Source organism: Phyllobates terribilis, unplaced genomic scaffold, assembly GCF_046119375.1.
Source record: "Phyllobates terribilis strain yellow unplaced genomic scaffold, ASM4611937v1 Scaffold_29__1_contigs__length_15306474, whole genome shotgun sequence".
Classification (NCBI taxonomy): Eukaryota; Metazoa; Chordata; class Amphibia; order Anura; family Dendrobatidae; genus Phyllobates; species Phyllobates terribilis.
Window position 1 is genome coordinate 14,419,685 of NW_027362789.1, and position 25,819 is coordinate 14,445,503.

The 25,819-nt window shown below is 43.8% G+C and overlaps 1 protein-coding gene across 1 annotated transcript in view; it reads left to right on the forward strand.

Moving 5' to 3' along the window:
* Positions 1–25,819, forward strand: part of LOC141178644 (uncharacterized) — a 1,052,471-nt gene that overhangs the window by 370,027 nt on the left and 656,625 nt on the right. The window lies entirely within an intron of this gene.

Sequence of the window (25,819 nt, forward strand, 5' to 3'; positions counted from 1 at the left end):
GTGGGATAGATTTCATGCTATTTTTGATCAAAAACAGTGTCGATAAGAACCCTAATTTATTGAAATGCACTTTTGCTTTTTATTTATTTATTTACAGTAGGGTTTATGATAATTTTTCTTTATAGTTTTTTTCTGATTTATGGCCATAGTAAACATGCGTCTATGTGCTGCATGGATACCAATTTAAACCAAGCTCAAAATCTGTGTTTTTTCACGGGCACCATAGTGGCCGTATGGGCCGACGCTATGGATGATACACCCCCTAACTATCCAACTATCATTTGGTAAAAATCTCATAGGTCCTGGATTCATTAGTACCTGCACCAAGAATGGGGCTAAGTGAGTATTTATTAAAGGGAATCCACTTCAACGACTACCCCACGGCTGATTAAAGGGAATCTGTCACTCGCTGGGACTTATCTAACCTCTAATATGGGCATATAGGTGATATAAATGTGAATCTATACTTACCTGTATGCCTCATATTAGAGGTCTGTTTGCTGTGAAAAGGCTTTTTATTCAGTGAAGATTCCGATGCTTGCGGGCCGGGAAGAAATGCCCTGTGACGTGTAGTCACCATGTCCAGGTCCCGCGCACTTCACTTCTTACGGAAGGCACAGTGGTACTGTGTACTAGGCAATCATAGTGCTGCAGGGATCTTGTGCACAGGCACTGGCGAGTCATGGTGACTTCCCGGCGCCTGGGCACAAGATCCCTTCAGTACTATAACTGCTTAGTACACAGTACAAGTTCGTCACTACCGTAAAAAGCGCGCAGTCGTGGGATCTGGACATGGTGACTGCACGTCACAGGGTACTGTGATGTGCAGGGGAGGTGGGAAATATTTTAATTAACACAGTAGGCGGGGATTTCTTCTCGTCCCCCGGCCAGCAAGCATTGGAATCTTCACTGAATAATAAAAAGCCATTTCACAGCAAAAGAAACTCTAATATGAGGCATAGATGTATAGATTCACATTGCTATGACATGTATGCCCATAGTAGAAGTCAGATAAGTCCCAGGGGGTGACAGATTCCCTTTAATCAGCCGTGAGGTAGTCATAAAACCAGATACATATCAAGGTATTGTAAGGTGGCTAATGGTCTCGTAGTCGATGGGAGGCATGTGTCACAGAGATGGCTGGTCTCTGTGATGTAACCCGGAGTGTTTCTCTAGGGCACATAAGCACTAAGAGGATTGTTCGGTGCACCTGGGAGCCGGGTTACAGGTAGCTAGGAGAGAATGGGCGGGTCCAGCTACCCACATACCTCACCTCTGGGTGTGGTTAACAGCCTATAAAATGGAGGCTGTTGTTTGGCACATGGTCTGTGTGTTTGGAGGGAGAAGGCCTCCTGTGTATGTTTGTCTTCAGACCAAGCCAGGACACTGGACACTACCCCAGCTTGTGTGGCACACAGGCCTGGCTGAGCAGAAACATGCTAAGTGTTATGCACACGCCCGGACTGACTGGCGTGTGCGGGTGTTGTGGTTCCACTGGACCATGGACCGGAGAGTGCCTGGAGGGGCGTGACTAAGTATCTGGCCGATCCGACCAAGGTGGCATGACGGCATACGACGCCAGTGCACCAGGGAGAAACCGGGCAGAGGGACCAGGTGCTACTCCAGGTCAAACTCCGGACACGGGGGTTGACCCACACTAGGATTACTGGAACAGGCAGGTTAGGCTGGCACAGACTGGTGGATGTAAGCAAACACGGCAGGTATGCAGATGGGTGGATACAGGCGAGTATGCAGGCAGGGAGGTACTGGCCGAAAGGATGGGCTGGAGCACAGAGAGGTTAAGACCCAGTACAGACTGGGTCACAGAACCGCAGATGCGGTAGACAACCACAGCAGAGAGGGAACGCCCGAAGCGGTGGGCAAGAACAGAGCAGGACGGGGCTGCAGGAGCAGCGAGCACAAGCAGGGCAGGACAGGACTGCCGGAGCAGCGGGCAGAAGCAGGGCAGGGCGGAAACCGCAGAAGCAGTAAGCAAGATAAGAGCAGAGCAGAAACCGCAGGAGCGGCAAGCAAGGCAAGAGCAGAGTGAAAACCGCAAGAGCGGCAAGCTAAGCAGGAGCAGAGCGGACACCGCAGAGCGGTAAACAAGGCAGGAGCAGAGCAGAAACCGCAAGAGCGGCAAGCTAAGCAGGAGCAGAGCGGACACCGCAGAGCGGTAAACAAGGCAAGAGCAGAGCAGAAACCGCAAGAGCGGCAAGCTAAGCAGGAGCGGAGCGGACACCACAGAGCAGTAAACAAGGCAGGAGCAGAGCAGAAACCGCAAGAGCGGCAAGCTAATCAGGAGCAGAGCGGACACCGCAGAGCGGTAAACAAGGCAGGAGCAGAGCAGAAACCGCAAGAGCGGCAAGCTAAGCAGGAGCAGAGTGGACACCGCAGAGCGGTAAACAAGGCAGGAGCAGAGCAGAAACCGCAAGAGCGGCAAGCTAAGCAGGAGCAGAGCGGACACCGCAGAGCGGTAAACAAGGCAGGAGCAGAGCAGAAACCGCAAGAGCGGCAAGCTAAGCAGGAGCAGAGCGGACACCGCAGAGCGGTAAACAAGGCAAGGGGATAGGACTCTGTTCACAAAGAACAGACGGAGAAGGAAAGGCAGAACCAGAAGCACGCACAGTACTTACATAGAAGTAGCGAGCGTACACTATATTCACAACAGAGGTACAGAGACGACGAGAAGGAATTTAGGAGCGGGTTCAGACTCTGCAGAAAGACGCAGAAAACAGACATAGAGGGAAAAGGGAGACAAGGTTAAAGTAGAAACGAGGCACAGACAACAGGGAACAGAGGAACGGGAACAGAGACAGCAAGGCAGGAACACAAACAGGACTCTGTTCAGACGGGAACAGATACCGCAAGGCAGGAACACAAACAGGACTCTGTTCAGACGGGAACAGATACCGCAAGGCAGGAACACAAACAGGACTCTGTTCAGACGGGAACAGATACCGCAAGGCAGGGACACAAACAGGACTCTGTTCAGACGGGAACAGATACCGCAAGGCAGAGACACAAACAGGACTCTGTTCAGACGGGAACAGATACTGCAAGGCACAGACAGGCAGATCTAGGAATACGGCCCCTAGAAGGCGAAAGAACAGGCAAGAGGCGTGTTCACAAGAACAGACCACAGTTCAGACACAGAACTGGAAAACAGGCAGGAAAACAGGATAGGACCTGGCATGTCAGAGACAAAAAGCCAACTGACAAGAAACAATGCTCAGGCGCCATCTTGAGGAAGAAGGTGGTATAAATACCCAAAGATGGACAGCAATAGGCTGAAGGTGCAACAGGGGCGTGTCCGCAGCAGGTACAAGAAACAGGAAGTTCAGCGGGCGTCGCCCTATGCAGCCAAAGTGGAGCAGAGCAGAGCACAAGGAAAGAAGCCAGACCAGGAAGCTGGGCGGGAGATGAAGTTTGCGATCTTGCATGATGAGAGATGGAACACCATGCAAGAACGCCGCCAGGTATGCTACACTAAGGACATTTACTTTGTTTGCCTGATCTAAAGGCTATTTGCTTTTCTGTTTGGCTTCTGGGTTTATGAAGCAATAAACCCACATGAACTTTTAAAGGAACATGCCTCATATTTTCCTCCCGTCGCATCCAAGTGAGTAAAACCCCTACTATATGTATAAAGAAAAGGGTATGGTACTCAGAGAATGTTTCAATAATCCACCTCAACGCATTTCCCCCAACAGGTTCATCAGGAGGCTTGATACTGGGATGATAATTCATGATGTTCAGCATAGTGTGCCTAATAGCCAGGTGTCCATGTTTAAATAGCCCAATTCATCCAAAACCCCTCCCAGACTAGGAGGCCCATTCCCATTCCTAGAGGTGAATTGTCACAGGATATACAGAATGGAGTATGTCTACAATAATGTACTGTGCCTGCGCTACTTCTCATGAGCTAGAGGACCGATAATGTCCATCCCCTAGTGTGCATGTTGGGAAGTGACGTGCTTTACACTGAAATGCCAGATAAACTGATTGCGGCCAAGCCACTCATACCTGTGACTGCGCATGGTCGTAGTTATAATTCCACACCAGCGTGCATCTAGGATCATTGTCCGCGATTGCGCATGCCCAGATGTCTGCACTCCACACCGGAGCACATATGATATTGGATTGCATTCCACCAACAGAAAAATCCTATCTCTGAGATCAGCGTCATGGGAGACTAAAAACAAGTATTGCACATCCTCCCATCATGCAATAGGCGTGTAGATCTACTTTATCACTACAGAAAATATGGGATGGTGGCCCACAGTAAATTCCTAAATGGTCATATTTGACCCCTATTGCATAATTAGACATACACAAGGATCACCACACTTGTTAGTTACTTAATAGTATAAGTGGGATATAACTGATAAGAAATAATTCTGATATAGAAGCTCAGATCTCTTGATGAAGTAAAACAATATGTGAACCATATTCACAGGGAACTGAGTAGCAATGGGTAGAGTATAAAATCCAAAAAATGTAATCCAGAATGGGTCTGTATTCATACAAAACAGGCATAGGAAATTTGCTCATTGAGTCCCTTAGGGGCTCGTGAATCCAGTCTGGAAATCCACTTACTTTCCTTTTTGAGGATACATCTATTGAAATCACCTCCTCTCACATTGGGTTTAACCATCTCAATGATGCAAAAGGAGATGTCTCTTGTTTCACCTCAATGTGCACTGTTCATGTGTCTCACTAATGGGGTGTCCCGACCATGGCGTATTTCGCCCAAATGCCCCCCACCCTCCTCCTATACTAACTCTTGGTCGTGCAAACATAATCTAGGGGACAGGTGCATGTGGCCATATATAAAAGTCCTGAGGTTTTACAGTTGGAATAATCTCTCTGGAAAAAGATTTTACCTGTAGAGGAACTCGAGAAATATTTACATGGTCTCATCCAATTACATATACAACTTTCTCGAGGTTCTTCTATCCAGCCAAGTCCACTTGGGTGCAGGTTTTTATAGAAAATATGCACTAAACAGTCCCTAATTGACCAACCCTTTCTGAAACTTATTGTGGGAGTAGATCCCACAGCACCCTCAGGTCCAGGTCGGCCAGGGTTTTCTGAGGATATTAAAGATATGGTCACTCTGATTCTTTTAAGTTCCTATTACTCGTGTTATCCCATCTTTTTCTTGGTCTCTTGGTTAGGTATGGAGGAGTGTCTGTCTATCCTGTTTTTCTGAAAACAATCGTGCGGAATCCAAAATGTACTGTTGGTACCCTTTTTTCATGAATCTGGTGTTCATGTCTATTGCCTGTATATTAAAATCTGTGACATTAGAGCTGTCTCTTCTCAACCGTAAAAATTGGCCCTTGGATATTGCTTTTTTTTAAGGAGGATGGGGTGGTGACTATACCACTTCAATAGTTTATTAGTGCTTGTAGGTTTATGATAGATGAGTGTACCTATGGTCTTATCCCGTACTTTCTTGATTGGTACATTCAGGAAAGGCAACTGGTAATAGTTGAATTCTGATATAAATCTAAGGCCCACTCTATTGACGTTGAGTTCCCTAACAAATTCAATAAACTTTTCACTCGTCCCTGACCAGATTAGAAAAATTTTGTGAATATATCTATACCATACCCCAATATATGGATGCCACCACTTATGATCATCCCTGAATATTGTGGTTTCCTCCCACCAGCACAGGAATAGGTTAGCATACGAGGGGGCACAGGGGCTCCCCATCGCAGTACCCCTGAGCTGGTGGAAGTACTTCCTGTCAAAAAGAAAGAAGTTATGAGTAAGAGTGAATTTTAGAAGATCCTCCATGAAGTCATAATGTCTGCTACACTCTATTGATCTTGATTTCAAGAAACGTCTTGCTCCTCTGATACCATCCTCATGCAGTATATTACTGTACAAAGCCTCGATATCTAGTAAGGCCTGCTCCCCTACATGCAAGTATACATGCTCGAGGGGAGCAGGCAAAAGGAAAACCAACTCCAGAGGGATTATTCCAACTGTAAAACCTCAGGTGGTACTGTGGGAACATTACACTGTGGGGGGCATCATACACACTGCATAAGGGGCATAATGGGGGCATTACACTGTGTGGGGCACCATACATACTGCATAAGGGGCATAATGGGGGCATTACACTGTGTGGGTGCATCATTCATACTGTATAAGTAGCATAATGGGGGCATTACACTGTGTGGGGGGCATCATACATCCTGCATAAGGGGTATAATGGGGGCATTACACTGTGGGGGGCATCATACATCCTGCATAAGGGGTATAATGGGGGCATTACACTGTGGGGCCAGTAAAGGGGCCCTGTACTTTGAGAACAATATGTTTCCTCCCTTCCTGTCTCCATAGTTGGGTCGTATGTATCTATTACAGGAAACAGAACAAAAACCTTATGATTCTTATAAAGGGGCAACACAAGACCCCAAAAGAGTCTCTGTGCTGAAGGGGTTAATGCCCCCTGCACCCAATAATGGGGAATCTCCACATACCTCCACCTGCAGAGCCGCCACCACATATATGGCTGCTCTGTGCGCACAGGAGCTGTGATGAGGTCACAGGAGGGGAGGAGTCAGGGGTCACATGATCAGGGGCCTCAGTGGATGCAGGACTCTGCTGTGCTGGTTGTCATGGTGCTGGATGAGCTGAAGTTTGTGTGGGGTCAGGAGGGGTTTACAGTGTGGATGTAGCAGAGCCGTGTGTGTACGAGGTGTACGGAGCAGAGCCGCGTGTGTACGAGGTGTACGGAGCAGAGCCGTGTGTGTACGAGGTGTACGGAGCAGAGCCGCGTGTGTACGAGGTGTACGGAGCGGAGCCGCGTGTGTACGAGGTGTACGGAGCGGAGCCGCGTGTGTACGAGGTGTACGGAGCAGAGCCGCGTGTGTACGAGGTGTACGGAGCAGAGCCGCGTGTGTACGAGGTGTACGGAGCAGAGCCGCGCGTGTACGAGGTGTACGGAGCGGAGCCGCGTGTGTACGAGGTGTACGGAGCAGAGCCGTGTGTGTACGAGGTGTACGGAGCTGAGCCGCGTGTGTACGAGGTGTACGGAGCAGAGCCGTGTGTGTACGAGGTGTACGGAGCGGAGCCGCGTGTGTACGAGGTGTACGGAGCAGAGCCGCGCGTGTAGGAGGTGTACGGAGCAGAGCCGCGCGTGTACGAGGTGTACGGAGCGGAGCCGCGCGTGTACGAGGTGCACAGAGCGGAGCCGCGTGTGTACGAGGTGCACGGAGCGGAGCCGCGCGTGTACGAGGTGTACGGAGCGGAGCCGCGCGTGTACGAGGTGTACGGAGCGGAGCCGCACGTGTACGAGGTGTACGGAGCGGAGCCGCGCGTGTACGAGGTGTACGGAGCGGAGCCACGCGTGTACGAGGTGTACGGAGCAGAGCCGCGCGTGTACGAGGTGTACGGAGCAGAGCCGCATGTGTACGAGGTGTACGGAGCGGAGTCGCGTGTGTACGAGGTGTACGGAGCAGAGCCGCGCGTATACAAGTTGTACGGAGCAGAGCCGTGTGTACGGAGCGGAGCCGCATGTGTACGAGGTGTACGGAGCGGAGCCGCGTGTGTACGAGATGTACGGAGCGGAGTCGCATGTGTACGAGGTGTACGGAGCGGAGCCACGTGTGTACGAGGTGTACGGAGCGGAGCCACGTGTGTACGAGGTGTACGGAGCGGAGCCATGTGTACGAGGTGTATGGAGCGGAGCCGCATGTGTACGAGGTGTACGGAGCGGAGGCGCGTGTGTACGAGGTGTACGGAGCGGAGTCGCGTGTGTACGAGGTGTAGGGAACGGAGGCACGTGTGTGTACGAGGTGTGCGGAGCGGAGGCGCATGTGTACGAGGTGTGAGGAGCCATGTGTTTGAGGTGTACGGAATGGAGGCGCGTTTGTATGAGGTGTGCGACGGCGCATGTGTATGAGGTGTGAGGAGCCATGTGTTTGAGGTGTATGGAGCGGAGCCGTGTGTATGAAGTGTGAGGAGCCATGTGTTTGAGGTGTATGGAGCGGAGGCGTGTGTGTACGAGGTGTACGGAGCGGAGGCGCGCATGTACGAGGTGTGAGGAGCCATGTCTTTGAGGTGTATGGAGCGGAGCCGTGTGTACGAGGTGTACGGAGCGGAGGCCTGTGTGTACGGGGCGGAGGTGCGCATGTACGAGGTGTGCGGAGCCATGTGTTTGAGGTGTATGGAGCGGAGCCGTGTGTACGAGGTGTGAAGAGCCATGTGTTTGAGGTGTACAGAGTGGAGGCGTGTGTGTACGAGGTGTACGGAGCGGAGGCGCACGTGTACGAGGTGTACGGAGTGGAGGCGCGCTTGTACGAGGTGTGCGGAGCGGAGGCGCGCATGTACGAGGTGTGCGGAGCCATGTGTTTGAGGTGTATGGAGCGGAGCCGTGTGTACGGAGCGGAGCCGCGTGTGTACGATGTGTGAGGAGCTGCCCACTTACTAAAGACTATGATACTTTTCCATCACTGTTACAAATATAAGGCTTACATTGGAGTAAGAGTACAGTGAGGATAGGAAGGAAAGCAATATTGAATTGTGTGGATAAAACAAAAGCTTGTTTAAGGTTTATTCAAAAGTGGTTACAAAATAAGGAAAAAAATAGTGGATAGCACAGAAAGAAGTATCAGGTTATAAGAGAGAAAACAACATTCATAAGTTCTTAAGTATACAGCATGAGATGGTCCGTGGTGGAGATTCTCAAGGTATGAGACAGCTGCCCATTCATGTCTGCCTCTGCTTATATACCATCTCGCCTCACAGACATACATTGGAGATTAGGAGATTATTTTTACAGTTTCATAACCCAATATGGCGGCTTTCTGGTATATTAGTAACTTCTACCATGTTAGAACAAAACTAGTAACTCATGGAATATGCCTTTTGGCTACGTGCACAATTACTTTATGTTGGTATATTTTAAACATATGGCTAGTGACCTTTAAGGATCATTAGTTATCTCCAAATAACCCATATTGACAAGAGCCCTATAGGTTTGACGTACAGAACAGGTGTCTCTGCCAAGATCTTCAAAATAACCCCTCAGTCTCGCTCTAAAAATGTTTAAAACTGAATATGGTTCGAACCAGAGCTTCAAAGTTTCTTATTATGTATTTATTTTATCATAAGAGATTAATATTTTACAGTCCCCCCTGATTATGATATAAGAAATATCATAATCAATCCTAAACTCATTCTCTCACCATTCGTATCACATTCATTCTTTATTCTGAAAACCTTGTATCAACTCCTGTATTGAACGTCATCTGAGTTCCCAAAAACTTCTAAATTAAAAATAAAGACCATCTTCCTTTTTCATTTCTGTCTTTATCTTTTAATATATTTTCTTAATTTTACACATAAAAATCTGATAAAAAATGCACAGCAAGATCAAAATAAATATGATTATGATTGGATTTGTTAATACACTTCCTGCAGCCATTTTTGCTGAAGACTGTGACCAACTAGTTACTGATCTTCCTAGATTTTTCCACCAAGATGAGCCTGACATACTTGTCCATTCATGTTCAATATCATTTAAATGGCCTTGTTCATGTCGGAATACAATTTCAGCTTCTTTTAGTTGTTTTGTTAACAAATTTAACAAACCTTTGTCTTTATCTCATATGTCCACATATCCCAAGGGAAATTATATACACTGCTCAAAAAAATAAAGGGAACACTCAAATAACACATCCTAGATCTGAATGAATGAAATATTCTCATTGAATACTTTGTTCTGTACAAAGTTGAAGGTGCTGGCAACAAAATTAGACAAAAATCATCAATGGAAATCAAATTTATTAACCAATGGAGGCCTGGATTTGGAGTCACCCCCAAAATTAAAGTAGTAAAACACACTACAGGCTGATCCAACTTTGATGTAACGACCTTAAAACAAGTCAAAATGAGGCTCAGTATTCTGTGTGGCCTCCACGTGCATGTATGACCTCTCTACAACACGTGGGCATGCTCCTGATGAGGTTGCGGATGGTCTCCTGTGGGATCTGCTCCCAGATCTGGACTAAAGCATCCGCCAACTCCTGGACAGTCTGTGGTGCAACGTGACTTTGGTGGATGGAGAGAGACATGATGTCCCAGATGTGCTCAATTGGATTCAGGTGTGGGGAACGGGTGGGCCAGTCCATAGCTTCAATGCCTTCATCTTGCAGGAACTGCTGAAACACTCCAGCCACATGAGGTCTGGCATTGCATTGTCCTGCATTAGGAGGAACCCAGGGCCAACCGCACCAGCATATGGTCTCACAAGGGGTCTGAGGATCTCATCTCGGTACCTAATGGCAGTCAGGCTACCTCTGGCGAGCACATGGAGGGCTGTAAGTCCCTCCAAAGAAATGCCATCCCACAGCATTACTGACCCACTGCCAAACCGGTCATGCTGAAGGATGTTGCAAGCAGCAGATCACTCTCTACAGCGTCTCCAGACTCTGTCACGTCTGTCACATGTGCTCAGTGTGAACCTGCTTTCATCTGTGAAGAGCACAGGGCGCCAGTTGATACTTTGCCAATCCTGGTGTTGTGTTCTGTGGCAAATGCCAAGCGTCCTGCACGGTGTTAGGCTGTGAGTGCAACACCCATCTGTGGACATCGGGCCCTCATACCACCCTCATGGAGTCGGTTTCTAACTGTTTTTGCAGACACATGCACATTTGTGGCCTGCTGGAGGTCATTTTGCAGGGTTCTGGCAGTGCTCCTCCTGTTCCTCCTTGCACAAAGGCGGAGGTAGCAGTCCTGCTGCTGGGTTGTTGCCCTCCTACGGCCCCTTCCACATCTCCTGGTGTACAGGCCTGTCTCCTGGTAGCTCCTCCAGCCTCTGGACACTACGCTGACAGACAGAGCAAACCTTCTTGCCACAGCTCGCATTGATGTGCCATCCTGGATGAGCTGCACTACCTGAGCAACTTCTGTGGATTGTAGAGTCCGTCTCGTGCTATCACGAGTGTGAAAGCACAACCAACATTCAAAAATGACCAAAACATCAGCCAGAAAGCATTGGTACTGAGATGTGGTCTGTGGTCCCCACCTGCAGAACCACTCCTTTATTGAGGGTGTCTTGATAATTGAACATAATTTCCATCTATTGTCTTTTCCATTTGCACAACAGCATGTGAAATTGATTATCAATCTGTGTTGCTTCCTAAGTGGACAGTTTGATTTCACAGAAGTTTGATTTACTTGGAGTTATATTCTGTTGTTTAAGTGTTCCCTTTATTTTTTTGAGCAGTGTATTTGTGACAAACTGAACTGTATAGGAAGGATTTTCAGATTTCTTGTCCCTATTGACGTAATATTAATACTTCCTTCTTGGAGATAGGTTTATATTGTACGGAGGGAAATGTGAAAACTATGGTCAGATTTTCAGCATGTACACAAGATGAGAAGAATACAGAAACAACTTCTTTTTTGGACATAACTTGGAAACAAATTTTGTTTGAGCTTATTGGGGTCACCAAATCATGTATCGTGTGCACATTCTCAACTCTGGCATGACATGAGGTATGATTATGGAAACACAAGTTATAAATGACTTTATCCTGTCCAGGTAGACACATTACCTTAGAAACAAAATGTAAGTATGAAGAAATGTCTAATTGTCCAGTGTTGGTACCATCAAATGCAAAATCTGTGTACTGTAATAGATAATATAGTAATTGTGTATTACTAACAGGAATGCCCAGAACAGTAATAGGAACCATGGTTTCTTCTCTTCCCGATATTGGGATTAGTGTTCCTATACAAATGTTCTGTTCACATCCTAACCACTTATTTACCCACAAATCTGTGTGATTTAACGCAAAATTATATTCTGTAGGCAAATTTCACATTATTCCTAAAGGTGTAATTCTACTTTGCAATGCCTGTGCAATCATTTTCAGATTGGTGGAGTATTCAATCTGAATTTCTAGACATGCTCCGGTCACTTGGGATTCCTGTTCACTTTCTATTAGAGCTAAAGTAGCATCTTGTAGATGTGACACTGAAGATCCCAACACAGCAGCAGTGTTCAAAACCATCTTCTCAAGGAGTTGATGCAAACTTTTCAAATTTTTTACTCCTTTGCCTCCAATATACCCAATATTTTCTAAATCTGATTTAAGTGTATGTATGTCGGATGTCCATAGTGTTAATTAAACTTCCCACTGTTCCTAATCCCCCCAAAATACCTTCTAATATCCCCCTCTTACTTCTAACCTGTGTTGACGTTCTTCTCCCAAACCATTGTTCTATTCCCATTTCCATGTTAATGAGATGTGATTGACACTGGGGATATCTGGATGAGATTTTCCAACTAGACATGTTAAAAGTCCAGACCATAGTCATCAACACTCCATCCCTTAATAGAGGTTTAATAGAATCATAGAATCATAGAATGGTAGAGTTGGAAGGGACCTCCTGGGTCATCTGGTCCAACCCCCTGCTCAAAGCAGGATTCACTAAATCATCTCAGACAGATGTCTGTCCAGCCTCTGTTTGAAGACGTCCATTGAAGGGGAACTCACCACCTCTCGTGGCAGCCTGTTCCACTCATTAATCACCCTAACTGTCAAAAAGTTTTTTCTAATATCTAATCTGTGTCTCCTCCCATTTAGTTTCATCCCGTTGCTTCTAGTCTTTCCCTGTGCAAATGAGAATAAAGATGATCCTTCTACAATGTGACAGCCCTTGACATATTTGTAGACAGCTATTAAGTCTCCTCTCAGTCTTCTTTTTTGCAAGCTAAACATTCCCAAATCCTGCAACCGTTCCTCATAGGACATGGTTTGCAGACCAGTCACCATTCTGGTCGCTCTTCTCTGAACTTGTTCCAGTTTGTCTATGTCTTTTTTAAAATGTGGTGCCCAAAACTGTACACAGTATTCCAGATGAGGTCTGACCAAAGAGGAGTAAAGACCGATAATGACTTCACGTGATCTAGACTGTATGCTTCTGTTAATACATCCCAGAATTGTATTTGCCTTTTTTGCTGCTGCATCACACTGTTGACTCATGTTCAGTCTATGATCTATTAGTATACCTAAGTCTTTTTCACATGTACTGTTGCTTAGCTCTATTCCTCCCATTCTGTATATGCTTTTTTCATTTTTATTGCCCAGATGTAGTACTTTGCATTTTTCCCTGTTAAAAACCATTCTGTTGGTTGCTGCCCACTGCTCCAGTTTATTTAGGTCTTTTTGAATCCTCTCTCTCTCTTCTCTAGTATTAGCTATCCCTCCTAGCTTTGTGTCATCAGCAAATTTAATCAGTTTACCCTCAATTCCTTCATCTAAATCATTGATGAAGATGTTGAACAATACAGGTCCCAGGACAGAGCCCTGTGGTATCCCACTTGAGACATTCATCCAGCTGGATGTGAAGCCATTTACAACCACCCTTTGAGTCCGATCACTAAGCCAGTTATGAATCCACCTAACAGTTGCCTGGTCCATTGCATACTTGGTCATTTTTTCAATAAGGATGGTGTGAGATACTTTGTCAAATGCTTTGCTGAAGTCAAGATATACTATATCTACAGCATTTCCCTGATCCACCCAGTCAGTGATTCTGTCATAGAAGGAAATTAAGTTAGTCTGACATGACTTGTTAGTTACAAACCCATGCTGACTCTGGTTAATCACTTCATTCTTATCCAGGTACTTACATACACGATGTTTAATAATTTGTTCAAAGATCTTTCCTGGTATAGAAGTCAGACTCACCGGCCTATAGTTCCCTGGGTCCACCTTCTTCCCCTTTTTGAAGATAGGAACAACATTTGCTCTTCTCCAGTCTTCTGGGACTTCTCCTGTTCTCCAAGAATTTTCAAAGATTATGGAGAGTGGTTCTAATATTTCTTCTACGATCTCCTTCAGTACTCTGGGGTGTAATTCATCTGGACCTGGAGACTTGAACTCATTTATGTTAGCTAAATATTCCCTCACAATCTTTCTGTTTACAGATAACTTGGATTCTTCTATTCCTTTAAAAGGACAGTGAAAATCAGTTGATGTTACATTTTCTTTCTGAGAGAAAACAGATGCAAAATAGGAATTAAAAAGTTCGGCCTTCTCACCATCCTCTCTTACCATTTCTCCATTTTCATCCTGTAAAAATCCTATAGCATCTTTGACTTTTCTTTTACTTTTGACATACCCCCAAAATCCTTTTTTATTGCTTTTGACATCTCTTGCAAGCCTTAATTCATTGTCAGCTTTAGCTAACCTGATACGTGCCCTGCAGGATCTGCAGACTGCATTATAATCTTCTTTAGATATGCCTCCCTCTTTCCATTTAATAAACATTTCTTTCTTTCTTTTTAGCATGTGTTTAAGTTCTGTGTTCATCCATCCTGGTTTCCTTAAATGCTTCCCATTCTTCCTACTTTTCGGGATTGTTAACGATTGTGCTTTGAGAATCTCATTTTTACAAATTTCCCATCCTTCCTGGACATTTTTGTCCTTAAGGACATCCAGCCATTGGATCCCTCCTATTCTCTTTCTGAGTCTCTTAAAATCTGCCTTTCTAAAATCTAACCTTGAAGTTTGAGTCTTCACATGTCTTCCTCCTCTAGTTATCCAAAATTCTATAATAGCATGATCGCTGCCTCCTAGGGTCCCAGCCACCTTTACCTCCTCAACCATTTCGTCCCTGTTTATAAGGATTAGATCCAAAGTAGCAGATCCCCTTGTTTTCTCCCCTACCTTTTGGAAGATAAAGTTGTCAGCAAGAGAGGATAAGAATTTGCTTGACCTGTTAGTTTTACTTGAGAGAGATTCCCAACAAATGTCTGGATAGTTGAAATCTCCCATGACCACTACGTCATATTTTTTGGAGAACTTGTTCATTTGATACATAAAGAGTTCATCCATATCTTCAGCTTGCCCAGGTGGCCTGTAGTAAATGCCTACAATGGTGTCCTTTCCGTTGTTCTCTCCTTGTATTCTTACCCAAACAGTTTCCACAGAACTCCCAGTCTCTGAAGCTTCAATCTCTGTGCAGATATACGCTTTTCTAACATACAATGCGACACCTCCTCCTCGTTTATCAATTCTGTTTCTTGCAAATAAGTTGTATCCTTTTAGCCTTTTATTCCAATCATGTGTATCGTCCCACCAAGTTTCAGTGATTCCAATGACATCATATTTCTTTTCCTGCATTAGTAGTTCCAATTCTCCTTGTTTGTTGCCCATGCTTTGTGCATTTGTATAAAAACATTTTAGTTTGTGATTGGTTTCTCTTCCTCCCATATTTTTATTTAGATTTTTTTGTCTTTGTTCTTTCTTTCCACTTCCAGTAGCAGAGATCTCAATAGTATTTGTCAGCTGTATGGCTTTTTCTGGCCTTTTGCTTCCCTTCCCACATTGTTCTAGTTTAAAGCTCTCCTGATGAGTGTAGCAAGGCGACTTCCAAATACATGTTTTCCAGTCTTCGTAAGGTGCACCCCATCTCTAGCAAGTAGTCCATCGTATAGGTAATTCATCCCGTGATCCAGAAATCCAAATCCTTGTTGACGGCACCATCGACGTAGCCAGTTGTTCACCTGTAGAATCTTATTCCACCTCATTGTTCCATGGTCATCCACTGGGAGGATGGATGAGAAGACCACCTGCGCTCCCAATTCTTTCACTTTCTTGCCTAAGTCTTCAAAGTCACTGCAGATGGTTTCCAGGTCCTTTCTTGCGGTGTCATTTGTCCCCACATATATTAGCAGGAATGGGTAGTGATCTGTAGGTCTGAAGAGTCTTGATATCCTGTCAGACACATCTTTAATTTTTTAATTTTTGCTCCAGGAAGACAGCACATTTCTCTTGAGGTTATGTCTGGTCTGCAGATAGCGGCCTCTGTTCCTCTTAACAGGGAATCCCCCATGACCATTTAGATTGGAATTGATTGATTTGGAAAGGAGTAGATGGTTGAAATCTTGTCTGTGTACATACATTATCTACTGCTGACCAAACATTTACATCTTTACATTGTTTGTAATTATTTTTACTTAAAACACAACATTGGTAAAGTCCCGAATCCTTAGGAGATGGATTATCTAGAGAAAAATCAAAATTCTTATGCAACCATCTCACATTCCCGTATTGACTTCTATGTATAACATTTGTTGGACCATTTGAAAAACTTCCCAAAAATATTTTGTTTCTGGTCCATGTTAACAAAGACTCGGGAGGTAACTCTAACCTTGTGTTGCATTTCAATAAAAGAGACGACATATTTTCTTGACTATGTTCTGCTTGTGGTGCAACCCTTACTTCTGGAGCGATAGTATTTGTTACTGTAAAAACTACAGATACTTGTACTGATTCTCTGGTTAGCTGGAAGTTCCATGTTTTTACCCAATCTTCATCTCCTTCTGTAATAGAAAGTAATGAAGGATAAAAAAATTTCCCCAAAAGTTGTGTCTTTAACATAATCTCTGTTTCGGATGTTCTAACTTTCCCTTTTGCGAGCATATCATTAGGAATATCACCCGACCACACAGCTTTCTCTTCACCTCTTATCTCTATATTCCAGTATAACACATCTGTAGGATTACATTCCCATATGCCTGTCATGTCATGTGATACATAATGTATCTAATAATGTATCTAATCTCCTTGTAATTGTGTAAATTTAGACTTAGATCCTATGGCAGCATGTAATATTAAGTGTCGTGTATGAAGTGTAGCTCAATTCAGCATTTTACACCATAACCCATGCAAATGTTCCCAGTAATATCTACTGAATCGTCTGGCTTATCTTCATCTATTAGATTTTGTATACTTGATCCTCTTGGTTTCCGTGAATGTAAAGTTCCTTTGATATGTCCATCCACTTCACTAGCATTTGTTCCATGATATAAAATGTCTTCTGTGTAGATCAGAATTGAAATAGTACAAAGTAGCAGAAATGTGGTTCCCATCAGATAGTAGCTTTTCCTGGGAAACTTTTTCTTTTCTTGAAGGATTGGTGTTGAATCCCTTCCATCAAGGACATGGTATTCCGTATTCCAGCTCTTATTGGAATCCATTTCTTCCTAAAAGAAATGCAGTATCATTATTTTGCAATATACAATTTGCATTGATCAACGTGTACCCACAATTTTTGTTGTCTGCGGATATTTTTAACCATGTTGGATGCTGGTTGCACTAGGATCATAACTTGTCCCATGGTGTCGATTATTTCAAAGGGACCCTCCCAGTTACTTTCCCAAGGTCCACTCTTCCTGAAAGATTTAATCATGACTAGAGCCCCTTTTTTGAATTTGGATTCATATGGTGGCTCCATCCTCTGCATTCATGCGGAAGAAAGGTTTTCAAGTTTTCCTGCAACAATTGCAACCATTTGGACCTTGGAACAGCATCTTTTTGAGGTGTGGACAAAAATGGTTCATGTGGGAAAATCAATGGCATTTTTCTTCCTGTCATTAGTTCAAAATGAGTAAATGGAGTTGTGGAGGAAGTTGTTCCTCTAACACTCAACAGTACAAAAGGCATCCAGCCAAGCATTACCTTTGTTCAATAACATTTTGGCAATTCTGGATTTTACTGTCCTATTCATCCTTTCCACAATACCAGCAGACTGTGGATGGTAAGGTACATGAAACTATTGTACCCCTAGAATAGTACAAACTGCTCGCATGATTCTTCCTGTGAAGTGACTTCCTCGATCAGAGGTAATCATTCTTGGGATCCCCCAAGTACAAAAGACACGATTAACTAATGCTCTAGCTATAGACAAAGCATCATCTTTCTTGACAGGTAAAATTTCAACCCATTTAGAAAAAACATCTACTACAACCAATGCATACCTGAGACCATTTTTACCTGATGGTAATGAACCAATATAGTCTATTTGTAACGTAGACCATGGACCATCTGCAGGTGCGGTTTGCAGTAGTGGCGATTTCTGTCCTTTTTGTCTTGGATTAATTTGGGCACAAATGAGGCATGATTGAACAATATTTCATACAGTCTCTTCCATCTTTTCCCAGTAAAATCTCTCTGAGAATCCCTAACAATTTCTGTTGGCCCAAATGACCCAAGCTGTCATGATTATATCTCGTGAACTCATCCTGTAGATGTTTTGGTACAACAGGACGCAAGTCCCCATTTAGGTCATGACACAAAACCCGGGACGCAACAAGAGTTGTATCTTTTTCTTGTTCTTCCACAAAAGAAGGGATATGCGTGTCTGTTCTTTGAACTGCTGAAACCTCGAGAGGTTCAGGTTCAAACACTTCTTCTCCTGTCAGGGCTGCCTCTTTGGCTAACGTATATGCAGTTGCATTTCCAACAGATCATCATCATCAGACTTTTTATGGGCAGGAACTTTGACAATTGCAAAACCGTTAGGGGTTTTTGAAGCTATCTCAAAAATTGTTTTCAGTGTGTCACTATGTACAAGAGTCTTGCTAGAAGAATCTACATAGCCTCTTTTTTCCCAAACTGGCAGGTAATCTGTCAATGATCTCACAACATAGGAGCTATCACTGTAGATTACAATGGGACACTGATCGTCAGCCTCATTCAGCTGTAGCACCATTTTTACTGCTTCTAGCTCTACCCTCTGAGCTGAAAATGACTCAGTAACTTTTGTTTTACCACCTGTCTTCTTGTGGGATAAAAAATGGCATATCCTGTATAATAGTGCCCATCTGAATAGAATCTGGAACCATCTACAAAGACTGCTTCATCTGTTACCTCTGCCTACCGTCTGAAAAGTGATGGAATCGGATCCTGAAAAGAATGGAGACAATCATGAGTTTGCCCTTCATATTGCATCAACTGAGGAAGAACATATTTGGCCTTATAATCTACCTCAATTTGATTGGAAGACAATGACAGTAACCAATGGGCAAATCTCTGATGTGGGATACCTGGGATATTTTTCTCAAAGAGAAGCTTTAGTGTAGAATGAGGAGTTTGCAGAATGATTTGGTTGAAACCAACAATGTGTTCAGTTGCTTTGACTGCAAAGTAGACACCTACCAAGTGTCTTGCACAAATTTCAAAACCTCTTTCTACAGATGAGAGAAGCTTAGAAAAATAGCCCAAAATTCTCCACTCTTCTCCCTGCAATTGTAACAGAACAGCAGACACCGCTGTCTGATGTGTGAACTTGCAAAGCAAATGGAGCTGAAGGATCTACTGTGGACAAAGCAGGTGCATTATGTAAATTCATTTTCAATTGTTCAAATGAGGTTTGTTGTTCAACATCCCAAGGACCAAAGTAATCATTATTTTCACCTTTCAAAAGATCATACAAAGGCCTGGCCTTATCAGCAAAATCCTCAATGAAATCCCTAGAATAGTTTACAAGACCCAAAAAGTGTCACAATGCCTTGTGTGTGGTTGGGATTGGGAGAGAAGCATTGCCTCTATTCTTTCCTGCAATGGCTGGGCTCAACAACACTCCCAGAAACCTGACCTCGGTCTGCATCAATTTGACCTTTTTAGTGTTAAATTTCAACCCTGCATCATACAACAGTTCAAACAATTCTGTCAAAAGAGAAACATGTGACTCCTTATCCTCAGTAGACAACAGAATATCACCACATATTGCTGTATGCAATCAGGCCTAGAAAATCTGGATAATACCTTTACCAACACCTGATGAAAAACACTAGGTGACAAATGTGCTCCTTGATGTAACCTGCAAAACAGATATTGCTCATCCAAGAAAGTGAATGCAAACTTGTACTGACAGCTCTTTTCAAGAGGTATACTGAAAAAAACATTACTGATGTCTAGTACAGAGAAATATTTTGTCTTTGCATTTAGCCTTGCCATCATGTCATGAGTATCTGCAACAATGGGAGCAACATTGGGAGTATGTTTATTAAACATCCCCAAATCCAATATCATTCGATATCTACCATCAGATTTCAATACACACCATAAAGGATTGCTACTTACAGAGTTAGCCTTAGGTATGACACCTTGAGCTAGCAATTCCTGTATGATCTTATACATAGAACCAATTGAATCTGGAGGCAATTTATACTGACGCTGTGGAGGAGGATCACGTCCTTCTACATTCACAACAAAATCCTTCTTTGTACCCACCTCATTCCTGAACTGAGCCCAAAGAGAAGGAAAACATTGTACAATTTCAGTCAGTCCCTCATCACCACCAGTTTCAGGCCACAAATGATCTGATGACACAACATCATTCAAGCAAATACTTCCAACATGGCTATATTCACTAAGGCCAATGACTACAGGTTTACGTCCATTAGAATCTTTCCAGATCACTTGATTCCCTAGATCAATTACCCATCCAAATTTCTGCATAAAATCTATGGCAAGTATATTTTCAGAATCACGACAATACCAAATGTCAATTCCTGTTTTGAAAGAACAAAGTATTTCCAACATAACATTGGGAACGAGCTTTGCTTTTGTTTTTCCTTTTCAGCTGAATCCGATAATATTACAACTTGGAGATTCTGGTTTTACCATCAACTCAAGGTTATTAACACTTAATTGTGCCCCTGTATCAATAAAAAACACAGCACTTTGTTCTGCCAAAATCACATTGAGAAATGGTCTTCCACATTCATCCAATGTAACACTAGTCACAAATTCCAATGGATGGGGTGTGGGAGCGTTCTTTGCTAGTCAGAGAGATGGAGATGGGAGCAGACCAGTGTGTCTTTTAAAAGCACTGTCCCTGCAATTTGACTCCTTCACTGTCATTTCTCTGATCTGTCTGATTAATGGAGCATACTGTGACTGTGTTTGTGTATTGTCAGTGTGAGGGGATGTGGGAGAATGGAATGGAGCGGCGGAAGGTTTGTTGGATGATTTTGGAATAAGTCAGTTTCCCCTTCCAAGCTTACCTGTTCCCGATGTACCTGCCTCTGATTCTGCTCTCAAAAATTTTCTGCATTGACACTTTAAGTGTCCAGGTATACCACAAAAATAACAATTAATATTGCTCCTCTGTGTGATATTTTTACCTCTATGTTCAGTGTAATCTCTGTTCCTAGATGTTAATGTGGGTTTAGGTTTTGGTTGAGTTTTTTCGGATGTCAGTTATCTATCTTTTTCCTCATGAACTACAGCTATTTTTGCCTTGACCTGGTTCCGCTTCATGGATCTCCTAATTTTGTCGATAAAAGTTGTTGCCTCCTGCAATGATGTCTGAACACTAGCCAAATGCACTGAAACAGGATCTAGGTACTTGAATTTTGTTACATACAATTTGATCATCAATGTTGGTTCCTCATTAGACCCAACAGGCATCACCATTCTATAGGCCTGTTCAAATTTGACCAAAAAAGCAAATGGGTCATCATGGATACTCGCACTCAAATGATGCAAAATGTCAAGAGAGGGCATGTCTCCTGTGGTAAATAATAGCAATTGTCTAAGTCTGTCTTCTTTTGTAGTATGTATCAGTTCATTATCCTCATTTAATCTGTGTGTGGTCTGTAATCTTTTTGCCATATGTGAGGGTAACCATACTCTGAATGTCTTGTCTTTTTTGTTCATCATTAAGATTGAATTTACCTTTATTAGATTCAAAAATGTCGGCATTATCAAAATCATCCATCTTCTCATTGTACTTTGGAATGTCTTACAATTTTCATTAATGGATCGTGTATTTTAAGCCTGATTCGTGCTACTCTGTCATGTAATTTTTTCCTTTGTAATTCATTTCCCTGTAAAGCTTCTCCTGAAACATCTGGATTTTGTGTGTCTGGTACAAATGATGTGGAGGTATTATCTTCACTTTTACTATTGGATCTTGTATGAACAGAAACCTTTTTTATGTCTTGGTGTAATTTGGACAATAACTCTGTCCGAGTATCAATTTGATCCTCCAATTGTTCAATATGTTCTGCCAAAATCAAACAATTTGGACAATCAAAGTAATCCCCGTCAGCGTCTTGTGTCTCAGTATGACTGGTCTCTTGTGTGTCCACCTGTTTTTTCGAAGACTAAATTATTGTACACACGGACCATAAGCATCACATTTTGAAGTTTTCTCTAACTTTTTTACAGAGAGAAACCTTTTATCAATACTAAGATTCTCTGCTTCACATTGGCTATACAAATAGACCATAATTGTGCATCTGTATGACTATGAACAAACTTAAACTATATGTTACTTTTCTTAGAATAGTCAAGAATAAAATCCATTTCTCACCTAAGGAATGGCTTTTCCCCTCCTGGATTGATTCAACCGTCAATGGATGGTCCTTTGTGGCTTTTCTGAGTTCCGCAGACCTCCACGTGGTTGTATGCTTTGGAAACACACTCCTCACCGTCCTGTAGATTCCATTTGATCTTTGTGAATATGTGGAATTCTTGATACTTGGACAACAGGTTTTTGGTGTTTTTTTTTAGCAAAAACTCTCCTCCCCCCATAGAAGTGACCCCGCTCAGTCCACTTCTATGGGAGCAGTGGTGTAAGGTGTAACCCCGCTCAGTCCACTTCTATGGGAGCAGTGGTGTCATGTGTGACCCCGCTCCCTCCACTTCTATGGGAGTAGTGGTGTCATGTGTGACCCCGCTCCGTCCACTTCTATGGGAGCAGTGGTGTAATGTGTGATCCCTCTCCGTCCACTTCTATGGGAGCAGTGGTGTAATGTGTGACCCCTCTCCGTCCACTTCTATGGGAGCAGTGGTGTAATGTGTGACCCCGCTCCGTCCACTTCTATAGGAGCAGTGGTGTAAGGTGTGGCCCTGCTCCATACATTACAAACTGTGTATCTAATCCCATCCTGTATGATACACTCTGCTGAGTTCAATATCTAATCCCATAATGTGATATACTACACTTAGTCCTGTATCTAATAGCAGCATGTGTTACTCTAAGCGTATCTAATCGCGCATGTGATGCAGTCCACATATCTAACCCCAGTTTATGATACAGCGAGCAGCACCATCTGTCAGGATCAGCTCTGCCGGCCGTCCTCAGTGACACTGTACTTGTCAGTATCGCTGGCGGTCACCAACAAAATGTGCGATACTCCCCAGACCGGTGTATTTAATCTCGTCATCGTGTGCGCTATGCCCCGGACTGGTGTATCTAATTCCATCATGTGATACACTACACTGAGCCCTATATCTAGATATGTGTAGTGTATCATGTGCTGTGAATAATCCCAGTGTGTGTAACACTCCGTGTATTGTTATGGTAAATATTTATACTTTGCTTTGATTATTATTTTAGACAATTAAATCTATCTACCGTATTTTTCGGACTATAAGACGCACCAGAACATAAGAAGCACCCCATATTTTAGGGTGGAATATAGAAAAAAATATTTTTTATAAGATGGGGGTCCATCTTATAGTCTGAATAGGTATTGTATCTTACCTGGGGGGCAGTGGAGAGAGGGTCACAGGAGGCAGGGTCCCTCAGGAAGTCAACGGCTGCAGCAGAAGAGGTCAGATGCTGTGGAGCCGGTGCCGGGCCAGGGCCTGTGCCTGGCTGAGGCCCTTAGCCTGGCCGGTTCCTGTGCTGGGGCCTGTGGCTGAGGCCTCTGGCTGGGGCTGAGGCCTCTGGCTAGGGCTGATGCCTCTGGCTGGGGCTGATGCCTCTGGCTGGGGCTGAGGCCTCTATATGGGGCTGAGGCCTCTGGCTGGGGCTGAGGCCTCTATATGGGGCTGAGGCCTCTATAAGGGGCTGAGTCCTCTGGCTGAGTCTGAGGCCGGGGCCTCGGGTTGGGGCCTGTACCGGATTGAGCCCGGGGCCCTGGACTGGGGCCTGTACCATGCTGAGACCGGGACCTCTAGGTTTTTCAAAGTAGCCACCTTTTGCTTTGATGACTGCTTTGCACACTCTTGGCATTCTCTTGATGAGATTCAAGAGGTAGTCACCGGAAATGGTTTTCACTTCACAGGTGTGCCCTGTCAGGTTTAATAAGTGTGATTTCTTGCCTTATAAATGGGGTTGGGACCATCAGTTGTGTTGTGCAGAAGTCTGGTGGATACACAGCTGATAGTCCTACTGAATAGACTGTTAGCTGATTTTTTCTTGCCATAATACAAATTCTAAGTAAAGAAAAACGAGTGGCCATCATTACTTTAAGAAATGAAGGTCAGTCAGTCCGAAAAATTAGGAAAACTTAGAAAGTGTTCCCAAGTGCAGTTGCAAAAACCATCAAGTGCTACAAAGAAACTGGCTCACATGAGGACCGCACCAGGAAAGGAAGACCAAGAGTCACCTCTGCTTCTGAGGATAAGTTTATCCGAGTCACCAGCCTCAGAAATCGCAGGTTAACAGCAGCTCAGATTAGAGACCAGGTCAATGCCACACAGAGTTCTAGCAGCAGACACATCTCTTCAACAACTGTTAAGAGGAGACTTTGTGAAGCAGGCCTTCATGGTAAAATAGCTGCTAGGAAACCACTGCTAAGGACAGGCAACAAGCAGAAGAGACTTGTTTGGGTTAAAGAACACAAGGAATGGACATTAGACCAGTGGAAATCTGTGCTTTGGTCTGATGAGTCCAAATTTGAGATCTTTGGTTCCAACCACCGTGTCTTTGTGCGATGCAGAAAAGGTGAACGGATGGACTCTACATGCCTGGTTCCCACCGTGAAGCATGGAGGAGGAGGTATGATGGTGTAGGGGTGCTTTGCTGGTGACACTATTGGGGATTTATTCATAATTGAAGGCATACTGAACCAGCATGGCTACCACAGCATCTTGCAGCGGCATGCTATTCCATCCGGTTTGCGTTTAGTTGGACCATCATTTATTTTTCAACAGGACAATGACCCCAAACACACCTCCAGGCTGTGTAAGGGCTATTTGACCAAGAAAGAGAGTGATGGGGTGCTACTCCAGATGACCTGGCCTCCACAGTCACCAGACCTGAACCCAATCGAGATGGTTTGGGGTGGGCTGGACCGCAGAGTGAAGGCAAAAGGGCCAACAAGTGCTAAGCATCTCTGGGAACTCCTTCAAGATTGTTGGAAGACCATTTCCTGTGACTACCTCTTGAAGCTCATCAAGAGAATGCCAAGAGTGTGCAAAGCAGTCATCAAAGCAAAAGGTGGCTACTTTGAAGAACCTAGAATATAAGACATATTTTCAGTTGTTTCACACTTTTTTGTTAAGTATATAATTCCACATGTGTTAATTCATAGTTTTGATGCCTTCAGTGTGAATGTACAATTTTCATAGTCATGAAAATAACGAAAAATCTTTAAATGAGAAGGTGTGTCCAAACTTTTGGTCTGTACTGTAGATATATAGTAAATTAGTGCCTCCCAATTTAGTTTGGCTATATAATTTACCATGCAAATAGAGAGTGTGTCTGAAACTCTTAACACGTCAGGATGACAATCAAAATGTCAGATATTAAAAGTAAAACACCCCTGTAGTTTGTGTTCTAAACAGGCATAATTTAAAATAATAATAATATTCCTAATGGGATTTGAACCATAATACTGCAGTTTCAGAGGCTGATGCCTTACCATTGAGCTATCCAGTCAAGTGATAGTAACTGGCAGCTTTACTTGTCTTATGAGATTCACCATGAAAATACTCACGGTGACAAAAAGTCATTGTGATTCTGATTTGAAGAAAATCACACATCAGACTCACACATCAAAATCAAACATCATTTGAATTTGGCTTGCTTGCAGTCTGTGCATAAGTCCCAATGAGTTTTATTATTATTACAGTTGTAAAAGTCACTTGTCAAAGTCACTTGTCAGAATCACTTGTCAGACAGGGTATTTAGCCTCAAACTGACATCATTCTGAGGTTTGATTTTGATATCTGATCATGTCCTAAAATGGACACTGTACTACAGAGACCCCTGTACGGAAATATTAGGGCTCCAGCGACATCAAATCTATTAT